This window comes from Echeneis naucrates, chromosome 3 (assembly GCF_900963305.1).
Source record: "Echeneis naucrates chromosome 3, fEcheNa1.1, whole genome shotgun sequence".
Classification (NCBI taxonomy): domain Eukaryota; kingdom Metazoa; phylum Chordata; class Actinopteri; order Carangiformes; family Echeneidae; genus Echeneis; species Echeneis naucrates.
This window is the reverse complement of record NC_042513.1, coordinates 19,836,980-19,846,342: the sequence shown is the minus strand read 5'-3', so window position 1 is coordinate 19,846,342 and position 9,363 is coordinate 19,836,980.

Genomic DNA, 9,363 nt, shown 5'->3' with positions numbered 1-9,363 from the left:
ATACACACACAGATGTGCAATATATAATATTATAAGTGTGTGTGTGTATTTTATATATATCTTACATATATAAACACACACACACACACACACACACACACACACACACACATATAATATTATATATCGCACATCTTGATTGTTTCCTTTGAAAGGAAATAACTAATGAGAGATGTGCAGATTTTCAGCTTTAATTTGAGGGTATTTATATCCAAATCAGTGGAAAGTTGTAGGTATCTCAACACATATAAATATGTGCACTTCAACTTTTTGAGGGAACAAAAGTAACTGAATAACTTTCAATATGAAATCCAAATAGCTTTCAGTATAAATGAAGCATAGCAGTCCTGGGGCTGAAAAATCAAAACAGTCCCATTACAGAGATAGCTAAAACATTACATGTGGCCAAGTGAACTGATTTAAAACTGATTTAAAAAAAAACATTCTTAAAAAGAGAGGCTGCAGCGTTGAGCCTAACAATTCCATATATAGGCTGGATGACATTGAAAAATGTTGTTTTTTTCTTTTATGACCTGTGAAAAGTCTTCCTTGTACTCATCATCCTTCAATCCTGATAGCATCACTCAGTTTTTTTTCTAAATGTATTTGTCCGTGTAATAGAAGTTTTCACAGGATTGGTCTTGACACTTACACGATAATACAAACACGACACATGTCAACATACACCAGGCAGCATACTCACAGCACATCATTACTATCTATCCCATTCCAGTGCAGTGCACCACGCATGAAGACAGCTGTCCTCAAATTGCCGAAGGACTTCAATCCCACCTGAGACTCAGAGGAGAGTCACCTCTATGGACACATTTCAGCAGTGTCATTAATAACCAACCATATGGAGCAGGATTCGGCTAGACTTGTTGTTGCCTGGGGGGAGCAAAGCCATCAGCAGATAGTCTAATGTGCTCAAATCTAACAAGCTACAGTGTTGGAGTCAGGGCTCAGTGCCTTTACAAATACCACATATCTAATATTTGGAACAGATAAAGTGAAAATTCTTTCAAGCATAGATACAATATTTATGAGTCTGAAGCCGAAGATGTCTCACAATCACAATGTATTAAAGATCAGAGACAGTTTTTAAAGAAAGCAGGACAGCATGGGATGAGCCCTCTGCCAAACTGTAACAGCTCAAGTCAAATGAAATTCAGGATTTCACCTTAAATGTTGAACTCAACTTTTCCTCTGTTCTGCCGCAACTGCTTTCCTGGTCCAGTGCAGACGAACACAAAATAAATAATTTGCATGAGTGAATCACACCAAACAATGGATGACAAATACCAGGAAAAAGTCAGCTTCAGCCCCTCTGCCTTCATTTAAAATGTTCACCCTTTTCCTTTAATAAATAATATGTGAAATTGTTTTTTTTAGCCCACATTTTTTATAGCTCTGAAGTTGAGCCCTAAAAAAAAAAGTGAAATTGTAAAGACACAAAGAAAGACAAAAACTTACTCAATCAAAGCTCAGTTCTAATGTTCCTCCACTCTGATTTAGCTTCACTTATTTTACAGTAAATTACAACAAACTTGTAATTCTATATCCTACATCAAGCAAACCGATGTTCAACGAATATTTCTGCATTAGCATTCGCACTGCTGTATTATGATTTGTAATGCTTTACTGAGCTGAGCTGAACTGAGAGCTTTAGGGCATGAGAAGATTTGCATTGATGCTTGTGCCTGACCAGGAATTCAGATTGGGATATGACTGGGGTCGGCCAGCCCTGCCAACTAGGCGTCCTTTATTTATTTTGGTGTTGAGTTGGCAACCCTAAAAAGGAGGCTGGTGAAAATGGCATTCAAACAACCAATAGTCCTGTCTGGAACTCTGTTGGTGCAAAGCCAAAGCGTAAATCATGTAAAGATAAATCAGTTCCCTCAGAAATGTGGAGACGGTTATGAGGTAGCAGCTTCAACACTGGTGATGAAACTGGTTGTCCTGCACTGTCATCGTACAGGAGTGTCTCTTCAACCCCAGTCCCAAGGAGGAAACATATGCCACAGAAAGAGCTAATCCCAGGGCCTCAAACGCCGACGGTGGGGAACAAAGCCGCAAATGAGATGAAATACTTTGGTCGCACAAAAAACACCAACAACGTGTTGTCTCAGAGAACATCCTGAAGACAATGTAAAGCATCCGACAGTGAAATATCACATCATAAATAGAGGAGGCCTCGATATTATGAATTAACTGTCAAAGGTTTTGGAACAGGACTTTATTGATCTGCTGAACAAAGTTCGATGTCTAAATGCCAAGGTGTTTTTCAGCGGACTGCTGCTGACAGATTGCTGAAAAGATTCAGCAGGCTGATGATGCTCAGCAGATTGCTCAAAAGTACACGTGCCACTTAATCAGTGAACCTTATTTACAATTTTAGCATTTTTTGAGAACACAGGCGCCTCTCAAAGACAGATGGATTCAAGAGTGCAGCTGTTGAAATCCAACATTTTATATTTGTGCAACCCCTGCCAAGCACAAGACGAGGCAACAGATAAGACGATATTCTAGAGGAGAACTCCTATTGGCTGAGATAAGGCCGGCCCACGGAGCGACTGCACCACAACGAGACGAGTCTCCCCCAGCCCCGACAGAAGACTCCCACACCATGCCCAAATCTCACACATTCTTCCCTTAACCTCCCTCATCTTCCTGCTCTTCCCAAAAAGTTCAAAGGTTATTGTTTTTATCATTTATAGAACTATTTATAGAATTTATGGGTGTGCTGAGCTGCTGTTAGTAATCTACGCTGACGCCAGCTTTTTTATTGGACAAAGGGGTTATAACGTTCTCATAGACAACACAGACACACACTCAAGACCACTCTCTGGATCTGGTTATTAGATTAGATTACATCAGATATCTCTAAAGGTATGACATTTCTTCTGTTGGTGTTAAGGACTTGGCTCACTTTGATCATTTGATCATCGTCACTTTGAGTTCTTTGACTTACAGATCATTCCAAATATTCAGTTAACCTGTCTGTCAGTAAAAGTGACTTAAAAGGAGAATCCCAATGCTAAGTCTATAAAATGTCACCAACTGAGAGTCAGTTGATGAACTCAAGGATTTATTCATTCATTCTTTCACCTTCTACCGCTTATCTGTTTCCAGATCGTGGGGGGTGCTGGATCCCAACTGGATCCCAGCTCACATTCAGATGTGACCCTGGACAGGTCGCTCACCCATCGCAGGGCCGACACACAAACAGACAGAGACCAACAACCACTCACACACAGAAGTACGGGCAATTTAGAGTCATCAATCAACCTAAACATGATGTCTTTGGATGGTGGGCGGAAACCAAAGCAAACACAGGGTGAACATGCAGACTCCACATAGAAAGGCCGTAGGCCAGGGAATCAAACCCATGACCTTCTCGCTCTGAAGCCACAGCACAACCACCATGTTGCTGTGCTCTCCCTCTTTGATAAATTTAACTGGAAAATCTCAAATGTCATGGATACCGTGGCACCTATTAAAACTAAGATGACGTTGAACTATGATGGCAAAGGACTTGAAAACAGAATGCAGGAAAGCAGAGCAAATAAAGAGATGGCTCTTATTGGAGGGGTAAATAACATAAGGTGGAACTGACTTCAGTGCTGCGACAGCATACTGCTCAACAACTTTCTCAGTCTGTACATGTGGGAAGTAACACATCCAACAGCATCCAGCTGAGCATCGGCTCCCCGCAGAGCTGTGCTCTTCACCCTGATGACCCACGACTGCGGCGCACACTACGCTACCAACCGCATCATAAAGTGTATGCAACACAACAGTGGTGGGTCGAGGAGCTGGCTTATAGAGAGGACTGGCACACTTTTGGTGGACTTTTATCAATGGATCAATCAGGATTTCACTTTTAGTCTGGTACATTTAAGGGTTTTTAATTCTGTTTTTGTGTGGAGCCAGTGGCAATGAAATTTCATTCCACTTTGTACCTGTCTGGTATATTTGGGAATGACAATAAAGAAATCTTGAATCTTGTGAGTAAGCTATATAAGATAAGCATAATTCAATAAGTACAGAGAAGAAAAAGAAAAAGTTAAGAATAATATCACACGGTCTGCCACAAAACAAAACACGGTTGGCAGAGAAAATAAGGCTTTCAATCCAGAATGGACACATCCCTTCATGCCGATTCTTCCCATCAGCCGTTCGAACCCATTTGTCTCCGATACTGAGACCACGGCATTTAAAAAAGGGAAATGTAAGCAACACTCTGAAACAAAGTACAAAACTTTAAATAAAAAATACCCACTCAAATCAGAACTCAGGAGATAGGAAGGTGGCGTCCACTAAGGTGCACTGCTGGATTTGGCGGGTGTTGTGCTGACAAGATTCCCAAGCTCCTCATACTTACTAATTTCTGGAGGTTTCATTAGACCTAGCTGGACCAGGGACAAAACAGATTTGTTCGACCGGCTTCCTTTTAGTAGGAGCATGTTTTGATTCAGGGATCAAAATGGGACAACATTCAATTTAACTTTAAATACACAGGATTTAAATGAATTCATAAAATATTACGCACTGGTTGACAATTAACTGTTAATGCATAGTTAAAAATAACTACACATTAATGCAGTGTAAACAGAGGGATTGTGGAAGAATCAGCATATTTCATTAATGGACATGCATACATACCTCCAGGGTGCCTGAGGCAACGTGAGACTTGAAAAACTCCAGATGCTTTGATATGATTTCTGTAGGGGAGTTATTTTGTCTCACTTCCGCTGAGTTTGGGATGCAATATCTTCACATATTGACTGAGTGGAGATGCTGCCTGGGTTATTATTTCTCCAACAGCGAGGTGACACAACATTAAATAACGTACAACAGAATGAGTTCAGAGATAAAAAAAATATGACCCCGCTGCGTACAGAGATGGCTGAATTTCCTTTGCTGTTTCTTGCTTTGCTATACATCTTCCAGAAGCGATCACGATAAGAGCTGGAGGACACTTCATTGCTGCCACAATCTTATTTCGATTTTTTCCTTTAAAACTCTGTCTCTTGTGTTTACGATGCTGTTGTATGCTGTTCTGTCACCAGGCAAGACACTGAAGTCCACATTTGTCCTGATGTATTAATCATGTGTGACTATGTGACTGCTAGAAAGTCTGACATCATGGGCGACTTGCAGTGTAAAGCACTATCAACGCTGATGAGCCTGTTTACTATTAAAGTCGAATTCAGTACCTTATCTAGCAACAGCACAGCAACACAAAGGACCGCAAAAGTGTCTATACTTGTTTCAGACTGACAGTGTTTGGGCCTGTCAGTGTGTTTTGGTTTTTAGATGGAGCTGTGGTCACACGCAGTGTTCTTAAGATAAGGAAAAAATTTCCACCTAATCGTCTGTCAGCATTTCACCATTTTAGTACAGTAATGCTGTCAAAGTCATCACTTTGTCCCACTAAAGTTAGAGAATGAACAAAGACACATTTACAACTCTCATGATATAAGACAGAATATGTTGGGTGTGATTTTGGCAGATCTGTGTGCAGCACATTCATTCTCCCAGCCCGTACAGTAAGGGCACTCAGCATGGCAGCGTGGGCTCACTGTCTCAGTCACAATGTGCAATCAGTTGCAGTCAGAATGCAATTTCCCGAGTTACGCGGCAATCCACCAAGGTGTGAGCAAGCTGGCTTTTAAGGGACATGAGTTGGTCATATGATGGCGTTATTGGATGTTGAGCCCAAAACAATCCCACGACAGAGAGAGCCAGTATAACACTCTGTGCCATGTGCCAGCACCACCAATAATTTTATCTGCTGTCAAAATAAGGAAAATGGACGTGCCCAAAATGCATTTGCATCAAGTACTTTAAACAATGCTTTTGGACTGTTAGAATAGAGACCTCGATGCTGAATTCCTATTGGTTGTTGGTAATGTAAATTATAACAGCATTCGCCCTGCAAAATTGTCATCCCACATTTATGAACCTATAAGAAAGGATGCTACATTTTGCATTTGTTCAGAAAGTTTGAACATTAAAGCCACGCGATCTGTGGTGTTACAGTGGATCACCCTAATCAGCAGTTCAGCTAATCTATTCTATTTAATTAGCCATTTTAGTTGGCCAAGTGCACTGCTCCGAGTCGAGCTTGTGGGAAGAGGTGCTGCAGGCGGCAGTAAAAGCTGTCCCATAAAATGCATCATGAGTATTTTATAGTCTGTTACGGGGTTTGCAAAGACAGTTCAGGGTGTTCAAAGAGGCTCAAGGTGTTTTGGTTGGGTTCTTCTCCTTGCTTTATAAAGTTGTCCATAATGTCAAACGGTGGAATCCTGAATGAACTGTGATTATATGATTGTTCCAGCAATGACTTAGGTGATGCAATGGTGTTTTTCACAGGAGTACAGGAAGAGACTGTCGGTCGCTGCCAAGCCCACATCCTGCTGACTTCATGACCTGTGCTTACTGGAACCACCTCTGTAGTTTTTGCCTGTTATTATTACTTCAATTTGCATCCCTGGCATCAAATGAGCACAAACTTATTATTTAATTTACTCTTGCATATCATTTTCTATTTTAACAGATGCTGTAAGATTTAAATGAATGCAAATCAAGAGCTTCAAGGAAAACCAACTCTGATTAATTATTCAGATAAACTCTAAATAAAGATCTTGCACACTATCTTTTGGTTGGGAAACAGCTAAAAGCAAAAGTATTTAACTTCAACATGATTCTTGTTATTGTGTCCTCAAACTCAACAGCTGTGTGTTTGCTTTGTTATTCTTCTCCGCTCGTTCTCAAGCCCACACATCATAATCTGTTGAAATCAGAGCTGAAATCCAGAACAAATATCTACCTGAGGTTTGGATCCTCGGTCCAGACCGAACAATCAAATGCAATATTATAAGTGTCTCACTGCGGTTCTAGCTGTGACTGAGGAGATTTCATTCAAGCAAAAAGACTGAAGCGAACACGAGCAGAATATATTTACATTCCTCTGTCCAATGTTTCCTAACCTGCAGTCTCAACAGTCCTGTGACGGGTCTCATTACAGCGTTTCCCGTCATTCAGGGCCACAATAAGGCCACATCAGGCATCAGGGTAACTTTGTCTTCAATTATATGCATGCATGCATGCTCACTCATCAGCCATAACATCATGACCACTGAGAAGTGAAGTGAGTAACATTAATTATCTGGTTACCATGGCAGCTATCAGCAGGTGGGATATATTAGGCATCAGGTAAGCATTAAGTTCTGAAGCTGAAGAAGGAAAAATGGTGGTTTGTGAGGACGTGACACACTTTGAAAAGATCCAAACTGTGATGATTACATGACAGAGTCAGGACAGCACTGCAGCTCTGTTGGGTGTTTCCGGTCTGCAGTGGTCCAAAGAACCGCTTACAGTCTGACTGAATGGTCATGGAGGTGAAAGCCTGACCGTGTGGTCTGATACAACAGAAGAGCTACTCGAGCTCCAACTGTTGAAGGCGCTCATGCTACTTCTGATAGAAAGGTGTAAGAATACAGAGAGCATCACAGTTTGTTGTGTATGGAACTGTGCGGCTATAGACCGATCAGAGAGTCCATGCTGCCCTGTTTCCACCAAAGCTCCTACAGGGGTCACGTGGGGGGCAGAACTGGACCTGCTCTGATGAGATTTTCTTGATGTTTTGCTGTGATGAGGAGTCAGGGTCAGATGGCGGTGCAACAATAATGTTGCACTTCATGAAAGAGTCAAAAGAATGTCTTTCAGCACACACACACAATTTACTGCAATGAACAAGAAAAGTAGAGAAAATATGTTTTAGGGGGATCCATTTTTTTTTTTTCTTTAAGGAATATCATCATGCATCATCAGCATCACCGGTGTGTTGCTATAGAGATACATACCGTATTATTGTTCTCGTAAAGGAATTTCCACAGAAGTAGCAGTATAACTGAAAACAAATGCAATATGATTTTTTTTTTATTATTTCTACATATTCCAAATCCCTTACATGGACATAACTTCATAATTACTTGTGCATAAACACAAAGCTTTCAAAATCACATTCAGTGTGAAGCTATCAGACCTTCCATTAGAACAACAGGGACAAATCCTAGTTTGCTTGTAGACCATCAGAAAATTTGTGTTCTTACTGTCTTGTGTCTGCCATTTGCAATGAGAGCGTGTGCTCACCTGACTTTCATCTCTTAAATCCAGGCTCAATTAATCCCAGTCAAAATTTAACATGCTGTGCCAGTGAGCTGCTTCTCCCAGTAATTCTCCACTTAGCACCATGTGACAAAGACACTTTAATGTCTCCATTTGTCATTCTGTCTTGCAAAGCAGAGTAGATCAGAGTAGATCATGAGGATCCTTTGCACATCTACAGATTGAAGCAGAAATCGTTCTGAATCGAGTCGTGAGATAGTAAAAGATTTCCACCCCTTCGATGATGCCAATGCAATATCCAATTAATTTCATCGTGTTACCGCATCTGTGTCTTTTTCCATTCATCTTCTTCTTACTATCTTCTTTTTATCTTCTTTTTCTTCCCTGGATTCTAGAGAGCATTGGTCGTTTTGACACGATGAAAGTGGCTTCTTTGATGTCATCAGATAACGTGCCTGTCCGGACGAAGAACAGGTGAAGTGGCCTGAGCAGGTTGTAATAGTTATAATTACGATATGTAAAAGTATATAATATGTAAAAGTAAATAGTAAAAGCAAAACTTTTTTTTTCTTCCCCCAAATCCAGGCCCTACACCCCAGGCTGCTGCCGATTGTCAGGGAGGTTCAACAACAATTGCCCTCAAGATACTTTTTTTTTTCTACCTATGAGACATTGTTAGTTTTTCCTCAGAAGTCTTACAGAAAAGTTTGGCAAGCTTGGCATTTAACAACATCTCTTTAATGGACAACAGCTGTCCAGGTGGAATCTATGATGTTAGCCCGGAGCTGCAGCCGAACGAGCTCTGGAGGAAGCTGTTCCTCTTCGTTCTCCTATGTAGGGCGGACGAGATGCTACACTGACCCACAGCATCAAGTGTCACAAAGTGGCGTTAGCCTGCTTAGCATACTACACAGGGAGACCACCCTGTTCCTCCGTCCCAGCCTACACAGGAACCTCTTAAGGCAGAAATATAAATGCAGTCTCAGCCCTAATAAGTGCTGCCTTCATAGTCTTCCCGGAGCAGGAAGCTCTACATCTCTGTGAACTAGAGGTGAAAAGCCTTAAAAACACAGAGCAAAGCTCCACAGACTGCAAGCTGCAATAATAACAAAAGTCAGCGAATAACAATTTGATGAGTATGAAATGTTATTGAGCTTTCATGTCTGACAAGTGGAACACATGATGTTCCCATTTGCTGAGAAGCTGAGTAACCGTCTCCTGCGTGGG